We start from the raw sequence: 10841 nt of genomic DNA, 5'->3' as shown, positions 1-10841 counted from the left end.
CCTTCAAATATACATCCTTGAAGTGATGTCTCATTTTATGTTTGAAAAGTATTTACGAAAAAAAAAAAGTAAATAGCAAAGTATCAATCCCATAATTTTTTTTACTTTCAGCACTCTAATACATGTAGTTAATTTTACCCAGCCATATTACATATCAGATTTTAGATTGCATCACTCTAACAATTAGTGTTTTGTGATATAATCTTTTATTTGATATGGCAATGATTTGAATTGTAGATTTACCAATTTGTTACAGGTTTTGAATTCCCAAGTTTAGTTTATATCAAGTATTGATTGATATCAAATTTTGTGACTTTGTGTACTGTGGCTCAGTTAAACTGGTAAACACATAACGTGAGTTTGAAATGTCTTTGTTAATTTTTTATGAAGTCCGTATTTTACTCCATATAAAACATATATTTAATTGTTTATATGCTTGGATACCAAAGCGTAAATGAGGCAAAGCTAACCTTTTAATACAAGAACTTTTTATATTAAATATGCATAATTGGAGTTAGTAAATGGAACTCGTTTTGATGACTTTGCCTGACTATTACCTTCATATTTTGTTAATTTCATGAATTGCTTATTTCATGTACTCAGAAAATTGTATCTATTACAGTATAGTGTATTTTATGACTGTCTTTGTTTTTTTTTATTTTTTTTTATCTATCACCCAATGAAATGTAGAATTCTTTTAATATAGAGAGTACTTGGTCATGATCTCTCTGTTGCTTTGGGACAGTATACTAATGGTAGTATAGCTGGTAAAATGATGAAAATTCAAAGTGATCACAGAAATATGACTTTAAGAAAGGTTTGAGTCATCGCAGTTAGCAATTATTTTGAGAGAAATGTCTGTTAAATGAATGTGGATTTTTATCATATCATCAAAGATTTAGGAATGTTCTGTTATAGTTTAAAGTGTGCATCCACCCTGAGGCCTGACATTAAGCACTTAAATCTTTGTGAACCCCCCCTGGTTTTGATGAAAGGTGAGAGAAACAAGAATATTTTTGTCTTTGAGTAGACACCGTCACGATTGCTTCTGACTTTGCTTCACTTGAGAAATCCCAATTTTTATAAACAATGTTCTTGTATTTCCTGTTAATGAATATAGTTACTAATTAAATGTACCTTACTTAAATTTTGCTTCGGATATGAATTTTTCTTGGATATTGGTAGCTATTTTGGAGATGTTTAAAACTTTTATGTCAAATTTTCCTTTTTTAGTATTAGTGACAATTTTAGATCTCGGTATAAATATATCGTATATTTTTCAACTACCACCTTCAAATTTGAAAAAAGAAAATTCCTTGTGCTTCTTATGTTCACATTTTATTTTCTTATTTATATAAAGTTTCAAATAGTACTACTTAATATGCAAGAATGTCTCTGTGCTCAGTATTTGCCACTCTTGTGGAGGGGAATAACTTATTTTAATTGTTTTGGCAGCAACGTGGAGTGTTTCTTCTTTTAAAAAAATAGATGGTTTTATTTTTGGAGAACGGAGAAAGAGAGTGGAAACATTTCAACCCCTCCAATGATTTGAAAAGTTATCTGCTTTGTTGCTCCTTGATGTAATTTGTCTGTATTATGGATTGCAATGTTGTATTTTCTTAATGTATTATTATTGTCAATTGAAATATTTGATATCAATTCATTCAATGTATTTTAGTATTCTAGGCAATAATGTTTCATTCTGACAATTTTCAATTTCATTGAGATATTTCCATTTTCATTGATTGCCGTTAGATTTGATCACTGTATATTTGAATTCATTACAACTTTTGAAATTTAAAATGAACATTGATAACGTATTCTCGTTTTGTTTTGTTTTTGTGATGGACTGTTAGAATATACATGTAAGAGGATGTTTTGCCAATGAGAGTTATACGTTGATGAACTCATTAAACAATGCTGTTTCTATGTTTTTATTGTAGTGATCTAACATTCATTTTTTTCAATTAATCACATCCATTATGACGCATTTCGACTACAATAACCCTGCCTCTGTGGTAACTACCATGGCAACAGGGCTCAGCAGCCAATCAAAACCAAGTTTGTATGGCAGTAGAAATAGATTTAGCATAATACATAAAGCTTCAGTTTTAAGTACTACCACCCCACCCCCTCGCTGGCATACGTGGGGCTTGGGGGCCACTCTTCAATGGAAGTTACCCCCCCCCCCTCATTAGGCCCCTAGGCCTTGGTTTTATTATTTCTTGGCTCTAAAGTGAATGTAAGCTTTTAATTCATTTTGTTTTCATTCTTCCACGTTCGGTTTGTCATTTAGCACAGCCGATGTTTATTCATTTTAATTCCATTAATTTTAAGAGTGTATGAATTTTTCCTGAAGGACTGTCGATAAACATTCATTAAGTTATATTTTTCATTGTCTGCTGCTTATCATCAAGAAGAACTTCCCCTATGAGTGTGTTATAGGTTTTCAATAATCCCCGCGCCTGAAATAGTACGTTCTTTCATTAAAGACTGGATAAGATGACAAAATTCAGTACACCAGGGGCCCGTTGCATAAAACTTCGCCATAAAAAAATTGCAATTCTTTTGCCTTAGTTTTTTTTTTAATGGCAAAAGTTTTATGCTACGGGACTCGGGGGGGGAGGGGGCCGTTTCATAAAATAGTTACAACTCTGGAACCCTGGTAATTACCTTGGCAACAATGCTCAGCATCCAATCACAATCTAGGTTTCCATGGTAGTTACAATTTTGATTAAGTTACCATTGTTGCAAGACTTCATGCAACGGGCTCCAGATATGACCTACTTTTCACTTATCTGTTTTAGTTGGTAGTCTATTTTCGAGACCCCACCTACGTTCATCCAGTGAGAATAACTTGCCCTATTTGATGTTAGTCATGACTTGGCATAATCGACTCTGTCTCCAACGGTGCCCTGTGTGATTGTGAATGCATATTGCACTTGATATGAATACGGCTATAATCATGTAGGAACTGTTTTGGCTTTATATAGACTTAAAAAAAAGATAGCATAGGGATTTGGGGCCGCATTAGGTGAAAAGATATTTTAGTCATTGTAGAAAAAAAGAGATGAAGAAAAATAAGAGTGGTGACTGTTACGAAAATAGATGAGAACTTTTGAAATTCCTTTTTATTTTCATGTTACATACAATAATAATGGTATTTGTATTATTCCAGCAAAGTTCATCTTTGTACCCCAAAGAAAATTAAGGTCAAACAACAAATCTCTCCTTGTAGTTCCCAAAATTAACACTCAATTCTACGGCGCTCGTTCATTCAAAATGTCCTCTGCTGAACTTTGGAATAAATTACCTGATATTGTTAAACAAGCTAATACTGTAGAATCCTTTAAGTCCCTTTTGAAGACATTCCTTTTTGTAAAATAAGATATACATGTACCTATTAATTGATATTATATATTTGCTCCTCTGTGAACAGGCTTTTCTTTCTTCTCCATTCTTTCTATTCTTCTTTCTAAAGCGCATAGAGACATGATTTTATCGTCGTTATATGCGCTATATAAGCAATGTTTTATTATTATTATTATTATTATTGTCCAAGTCTTCACCTTTTCCAAAAGTGAACGGAAAATATATCAACAAAATTGAAGACTTTTTTATATATATATATCAGTTGCGTTATTTTTCGGACTTTGGAACGGCAATGGATCGACTTCATTGTCCTTCGTCAAACAAAGCTTTGTATTTCATATACGCTAACTTTTTCTTCATTTTATCCATGCTTTTCGCTCGAGATCGAGAGAGCTCGAATTTCAACTACGTCACAATGCTGTACGTCATAAAATGCGCATGCGCTGTTTCAGTGTTGCACATGGGTATTGCATCACAGTACCAGCGATCAGCTGTGACCCAGCTGACCGAGATAAACACAGTACTATTCCACTGCATATACGAACGCATTCACGTTCATTCAAGTATCACCGTACACTAACGCACGGGCAAGCCGGCGGGAAAGGTTCGGGGAGGTGACAATTGCTGGCCGGTTGGAGGCGGCGGCTAGTGTCAAAAGTCGATTTGATCACTGATAAGATACGATGTACTTTGACCAACAGCAAATATTGTTATCATTTTTGACATAGATAGAATCCATAGTCGCGACAAGTTTGTCAAACTATGAAGAAAGAAGCAACGTGGTGTGCGTCATGAAAAAGACATTTTTCCTTATTCTTCCGTTAGCATTATACCAGCCTCTTCCCCGGCCTTTATAAGCCCAGCGGACAGCACATGACTTATTTGAAACTTCCATTTTCTCTTCCGAACTTTTATTAATTTTTGACGGAGTTGTAACATCATATTGCTGTCCCCAACTAAAGAACCGCATCAAAAATAAATGAAACAACTACATGTGACTACTGCTGGACTGCATTGAAAGGATAATGTACGTTGGACATTTCACAAGCTTCCAAAGTTTATTTGAACAACTGGACCACCAAGGATCTGACGGCCTGGCAGCATCGAACAGAGGTCGTAGTGTATTCATCCTCATGGTCATACTTCGAACTTGTGTCATCCAGTTGTACAGAATCATTTCATGATCTTACAACTTTGAATTGTTTCAACTCGACCGAAGTCCGCAGAAAATATCAAAGGAGGTGATTAAGGACTCCGAAAGTGAAAACGGGACATCGTCGACCTCTGTCAAGGTAACGCCCACCTCGAACACGATCTGATCTAATTTTCAGCTCGATTATGGTGGCAATGACGAGGCGTAGCGTACCGACGTCGGTGCCCGAAGGCGGTTGGGGTTGGATCGTTTGCCTGGCCTCTTGCTGGACGAATGGAGTCGTGTTCGGCGTCATCAACTCTTTCGGTGTTCTCTACGTGGTCATGCTCGAACTCGACGGGGCTGATGCTTTTAAGACATGTGAGTTTTTAGGTCATTTTTAATTACTTCACCTGGTGAAACTTTAAAGGTCAAGTCCACCCCAGAAAAAAAAAGTTAATTTGAATAAATAGAGAAAAATCAAACAAGAATAACGCTAAAACTTCATTAATCGGATGTAAAATAAGAAAGTTATGACATTTTAAAGTTTCGCTTATTTAAAAAAAAACAGTTCTATGCTCAACACAGTGATATGCAAATGAGAGAGTAGATGAGGTCACTCACTCAATATTTCTTCTGTTTTTTATTGTTTGAATTATACATTATTTCAGTTTTTACAGATTTGAAGATTAGGACCTTATTGTTTGAAACAGATAATGTTATAACAATTGAATTAGACATGTTCAGAGAGGAATGCAACGCTTTATTTCACATGACAATGAGGGGAAATTGAGAATATTTCATATAATAAAATACAAAGAAATAGTGAGTGGGTGATGTCTTCAGTCCCCTCATTTGCATACCCACCGGGATGTGCATAATTTTTATATTAAACTGTTTTGTGAAATTAGGCGAAACTTTAAAATGTCATAACTTTCTTATTTTAGATCCGATGTTTGATTTTATCTTTCTATTCAAATCAACTATTTCTTGGGGTAGACTTGTCCTTTAACAGCTAATTTCATCGACACTCATTCTTTACCAAAAAACAAAAAAGCAAATAAAGTCATCTCTTTTAGTGACTGTTCTGTTAATCGTCAAGCAATGTTGACTAATGTTCTTATTCTACTCCTTGCCTTTGTTTGGTGAATACAGTCTGAATAACAAACATATACAGTCAGACCGCAGGTCCCTATGCTAATGAGCAAAAAGGCCAGATTCATCCAAATCATCTCGTGGATGAATCCTCCTCCTTGCAAAATCTCGTAATTCGTGAGATTTTCTTTCTCTAAGAATTTACCTGTTTTTACCTCAAGTTAAATGAAATATTATTGCACTATCAGATAGAGTAAAAGTTACTCTTTCATATTGGTCATTTATTTTGTATACAATATTTTGTTAAATAAGTAAATTTCTGGCCCGAACATGTGCCTCAAAACTGAATTTTCTTCCCCTGTTTTCTTTTGCAAATTGTGCAAAACTTTTTATTTTGAGCCTCAATAATATCTCTATCACCATAAAGCTGAATTTCTGTACTTTCTCACAATGCCACTCTTGATATGCGGCACCTTTTAATCGGGTCAAGATCACACTTTTCCCACCAAGGTACAAGACGAGATTTCTGAAATTTTGTACTTGCATGAAATCCAAAGTTCTGATTGGCTGGATAAGGTTCACAGAACTACAGGCGCGGGGTATTTGAGGAGATTACCACATGGGAAGTGCGACCTTCCCACGAACCCAGGCACTGGGACCGTTGGAATTTGCCATTGTGTGGTCTCTTTGACCAATCAGAGTGCAGTATTCTTGTTTTCAAACTGCTTTATGTACTTGGCAAATGAAAAGTGTGATCTTGACCCGATTAAACCAATTCTTATTTTGAAACCTATATCATTTCAAAGCATATATATTCAGCTTTATCATGATATAAAAATCATTTGGGCTCAAACAAAAATAAAGTGTGAAAATAGCAGCTTTTGTCAGGTGAAAATATTTATTTTGTAGCATATTTTAGATCAAAATTTTAACCTATATTACAAAATCTTTGAATAAATCCAAACACATGACCTGAAAGAATGATTCTTCCTCTTTACAATGATACCAAATTCATGAAATTCGATGCACAATTAGAGCAGCAATGACCGAATGAAAAGAGGTGTTTTGGTCCGCATCAAGCTCATTAAATATGCAAAACATCTCAAGTCATGAATATCACTTGGATGAAAGAAGCCACTTTCTTCGGACCTGCAGTCTGACTGTATACACTCTTTGCTTCTGTACCTATATGTCACCTTTGTTTTTACAATATCTTACGCTCTTCTAGGAAGTCATGAAGAGTATGAAATCTTTACCAATTTCGATATCTATAGTTCATTTTAATTTTTTGTAAGTTGGATTTATCTTTGACATTATACCACATTACTTTGAATGAATTGTGCTGAGAAAGTTACAGTCAGTAAAGCTTTGGTTTAGGCAGATACGAATTCGAAGAAATGAATCTTGTATTATCAACATTTACCGTAAGGGGAGGGAATTATGATCTTATTTCAAGTTTATCAACTAAAGCATCCAAACATAATTGGGGGAAGAGAAATCAAATAACTGGAAATGCACCGACAGGGAAATCAGAGAGTTTGTTTGTTTTATGGTAATGTGATTAAAATAAGGAAGTACAAAAGTTCAGCAAAAGTATACATCTCTTTATGAAATCATGAGGTTGCGTTATTTGATTGGCAGTCGGAATTGTATGGACATAACTTACAATTGTCACGGTTGATTCTTCTTGTTCGCATTTCCTCTAACTTGTAACCGGTCAAGTTTATATGTAGTTCATGGACAATTATATGCGATTGAAAAACTCATACATGTAAATGACAGTTTTGCTTTAGGATATACACATCAACACCAGTCAATATAAGGAGTGGAATAATAGCTCAGAAATAAAATAACTTTGAAATTACTCTTTTATCATTTTTTAGTCTGACATCATGTTTTACATACAGGGGTCTGTATTTTAGAATTTAAAAATAAAGCTTATATAGTTGCAATTATCCCCATGCAAACATGCTAAAATTATTTTGATGTATATCTAATTTGTTATCATGGTTAGTATGTTTCAGAGATTTAAAAACCTATTCTTGGATAAACTTTCTCAACATGCAAACTTTAAAATCATCATGTCAAGGTACAGCATTACACAAACGATGGTCACCTGTATACGTGCCTATATGGGGGGGGGGGGGGTTATGATCATGATGATATAGCATTATTATCAACTGACAGCAATTTCTTCATGCTCATTATCGGTGTTGTACAATGTTCTGTTGTAGATGCCAACTTTTTGATCTACTACCACACTGTCCTGTTTTCTTTCAACATGACTGTTGATGTTGATATGCAACAACTATCTATGGAAATGAGAGGTGGAGCTTTATAGCCCTTTATAGCATACGTATAGCTATTTTTTGAAACAGATCACCATTATTTAGCATATATTTGTTTTAAAACTGTCATTGTCCATTATAACAGTAAAATTTCAGAAGCGAACCCCATGTAGGCCTATCCCTGTTTTTTGCAAATCGTGTACCCCCAAAACCTCGGTATACACTCGCGACGATATGAAAGTTAAAAATTCGCTCTGGCCAGAAAAGTGAAATCGGATTAAAAGCTTTAACAATCAAAACACTATTGTCAGTTCAACAGTCGATTGGATTTTCGAAAGTCTTCGCCAGTACGAAAACATACACGCATCAGTAGGTTCTTGAGCGATAATGGCTCATTCCTTGAGGTAAATTGGCTGCAAACATAATACAAGGAACTGAATTAATGTGTCAGATTTGCCTATCAAGTTTTTTTTTTCACTATTGGTAGACTGGTTATGAATATGCGAGAAATGTCGAGGGCGCAATGAACTATAAAAGTGTACGTAGAATCTCGGCTATCGCCCCCATCATAATGTTGAAATTTAAAAAGAACTGAACAGGAAACTATAAATATTCGTCATCGTTGCAGAATGTTCAAGATTATGTTACATAATTTTTTTTGGGTATAATTAGTGTTGTTGATTTCTGATACATGTATATGTATTCAGTGAATCCAGCTAATTGGACGTCTATAATTATGGTTAATGAGGCCCTATAGACAGCGGGGGGGGGGGGGGTGGAGGACAGGCTTCGTCTTAGCTATATAGACTAGGGTATGTCTTTTTAAGGTTCAAGGACTTCAAGTTCAACTTGGGATTAGGCTTACGTTAGGCCCGTAATTGTGCAAGGATTTAGTAGTCCCACCGTGGCTGCATGCTGGGAGCACAATAAGGTACAATTCATTATTTCTTGTTAACTCGTGAAATGCACATTATTTTTAACTCATGAAATTCACATTCTTTGATCAAGCAATTGATGGTACTGTTTTATAAATCTTTCATTTATCGGAAGTAAGTTGATAAAGCTAAGCTAATCTCGAATTGAAAAAAATACATATTGTTTATCACTCTAAATTACAGGGATTTAAAACAAGTCCACATGGACTGTAGTTAGGGACCAATCGAATTCCGGATTTAGTTTGAATCCTTAAGATTCATTTTTAAATCTCGAAAGATTTAAATTTAAATCATTTGAGATATAAATTTAAGTCGTTAGGATTAAAACTAAATTCAGAAATCGATTGGTCCCTAGCTACAGTCCATCTGGACTTATTTTAAATCCCTGTAATTTAGAGTGCATGCATGTGGATAATAAATGTAAAATTAACGCCACCCGTATATAGGTTTCTCTAAGCAATGTTATTCGCGTCACACCTATTTAATTCTTTCCCCTGGTTTAATTAAGGGATGTGACAATTAACTAACATTATCACATGGTTTTTAGTTCTTAAAATAATGTTGTCATATGTGGACATAAGAATAGATTCGTCTCACGCCCTTTGTTCCGGTCATTGTCCGAACATATCCCATGACATCCATTTGAAAAGAGTGCATACACTCGAAACGATGATAACAATAATGATGATGAATGTATACCATTGTACCGAACACATCCCATAAATATTCCTATTAAAAGAGTACACCCACACTCATGGCAACAGCGATAACAATAATGATAAATATATATACCCTTACTTACCATCTAAGTATTATAAAGTCGGATTTAATTTTTGAGTTGTGGTTTAACTATGCGGGATAGCCAGTAGTGACATAAATCTCTAACAGTAGAGGTTGAATGCATCAGCTCATTTGACTCTCAAACCATTCTTAACTGTGTAGGAAGGATAAATAGTTGTCTTCATGATTAAAGAATTAGGAAAGAGCACAGTAAACATAAAAAGCATACAATTTAAACAAAATTATTTAAATGTTTGGTTTTCCCCGGGTTTCCCCATAATTTCAGCAAAGAGATAGATCGTGGTCTTTAAACCCGACTTCAGAATACGGGCCTATACGAGCTCATATTGGCTCTATGGTATAGGTCCATATGATTTGAGAAAGTGGGCAATATCCACCTAAACAACCATGATTAAGGCGACATTTATTGATTCAGAACACAACACCACAACAACAACGAAATTTTAATAAATATTAAAAAAAAATCGTGTGAATATGACAATGTATTTGGCATGTGAGGGTATTAAAAAAACACCAAATGAAAAAAATACATTAAAAAAGATTGGGTGGAAAAATTATACATCCTATAGCACCTCCTTATCCACCAACATAAAATCTTTAACTAATAATTTTTGAAGAAAAAATGAGCAAATTATGTCGACACGGTGATAATTTTATGAGCATTTGAAAATGACTTTCATTAGCTGGAATAGAATTGATTTGAATTCATTACAAAACCTCAACGCCAAGTACATTTACATGAAAAAAATAGACCTGACATGAAAAATAGAATTATTATGATATAAAATAAATTTGATAATTGGGGCTAACATAATAGCAGAATGCTAATCGAAGGTAGCCCCAATCCCAATGTTGAGGCAGCAGAAATCACTAATAATTTTTTTTTATAATGAGAAGAACGTCCGAATTGTAGCCCCATTGCTACATGTATATTGTGATTTAAGATCACTAAAAGTAACATTTTCCTCAACGATTTTCTTCCTCGAAACGTTTTCTTTGGTAATTTTTTAATACACCTGTTCTTTTTGATTACATTTAAAACATTTTAAAACCATTTTATACCACCTGACACTCAATCTTATCCTTTCTATGTATAATAACAAAGATCTTTCTGATGTCACTGGATGTAGGGCCCCTATTTAGTCGTAGTTTTGTGTTTAGTTTGAAAACAGGTATTCAAAACTGCAATTTCCGCATGATCAGAGAGAAGGAATTTCT

This window comes from Lytechinus pictus, chromosome 4 (genome assembly GCF_037042905.1).
Source record: "Lytechinus pictus isolate F3 Inbred chromosome 4, Lp3.0, whole genome shotgun sequence".
Lineage (NCBI taxonomy): Eukaryota > Metazoa > Echinodermata > Echinoidea > Temnopleuroida > Toxopneustidae > Lytechinus > Lytechinus pictus.
This window is presented reverse-complemented; position numbering follows the sequence as displayed.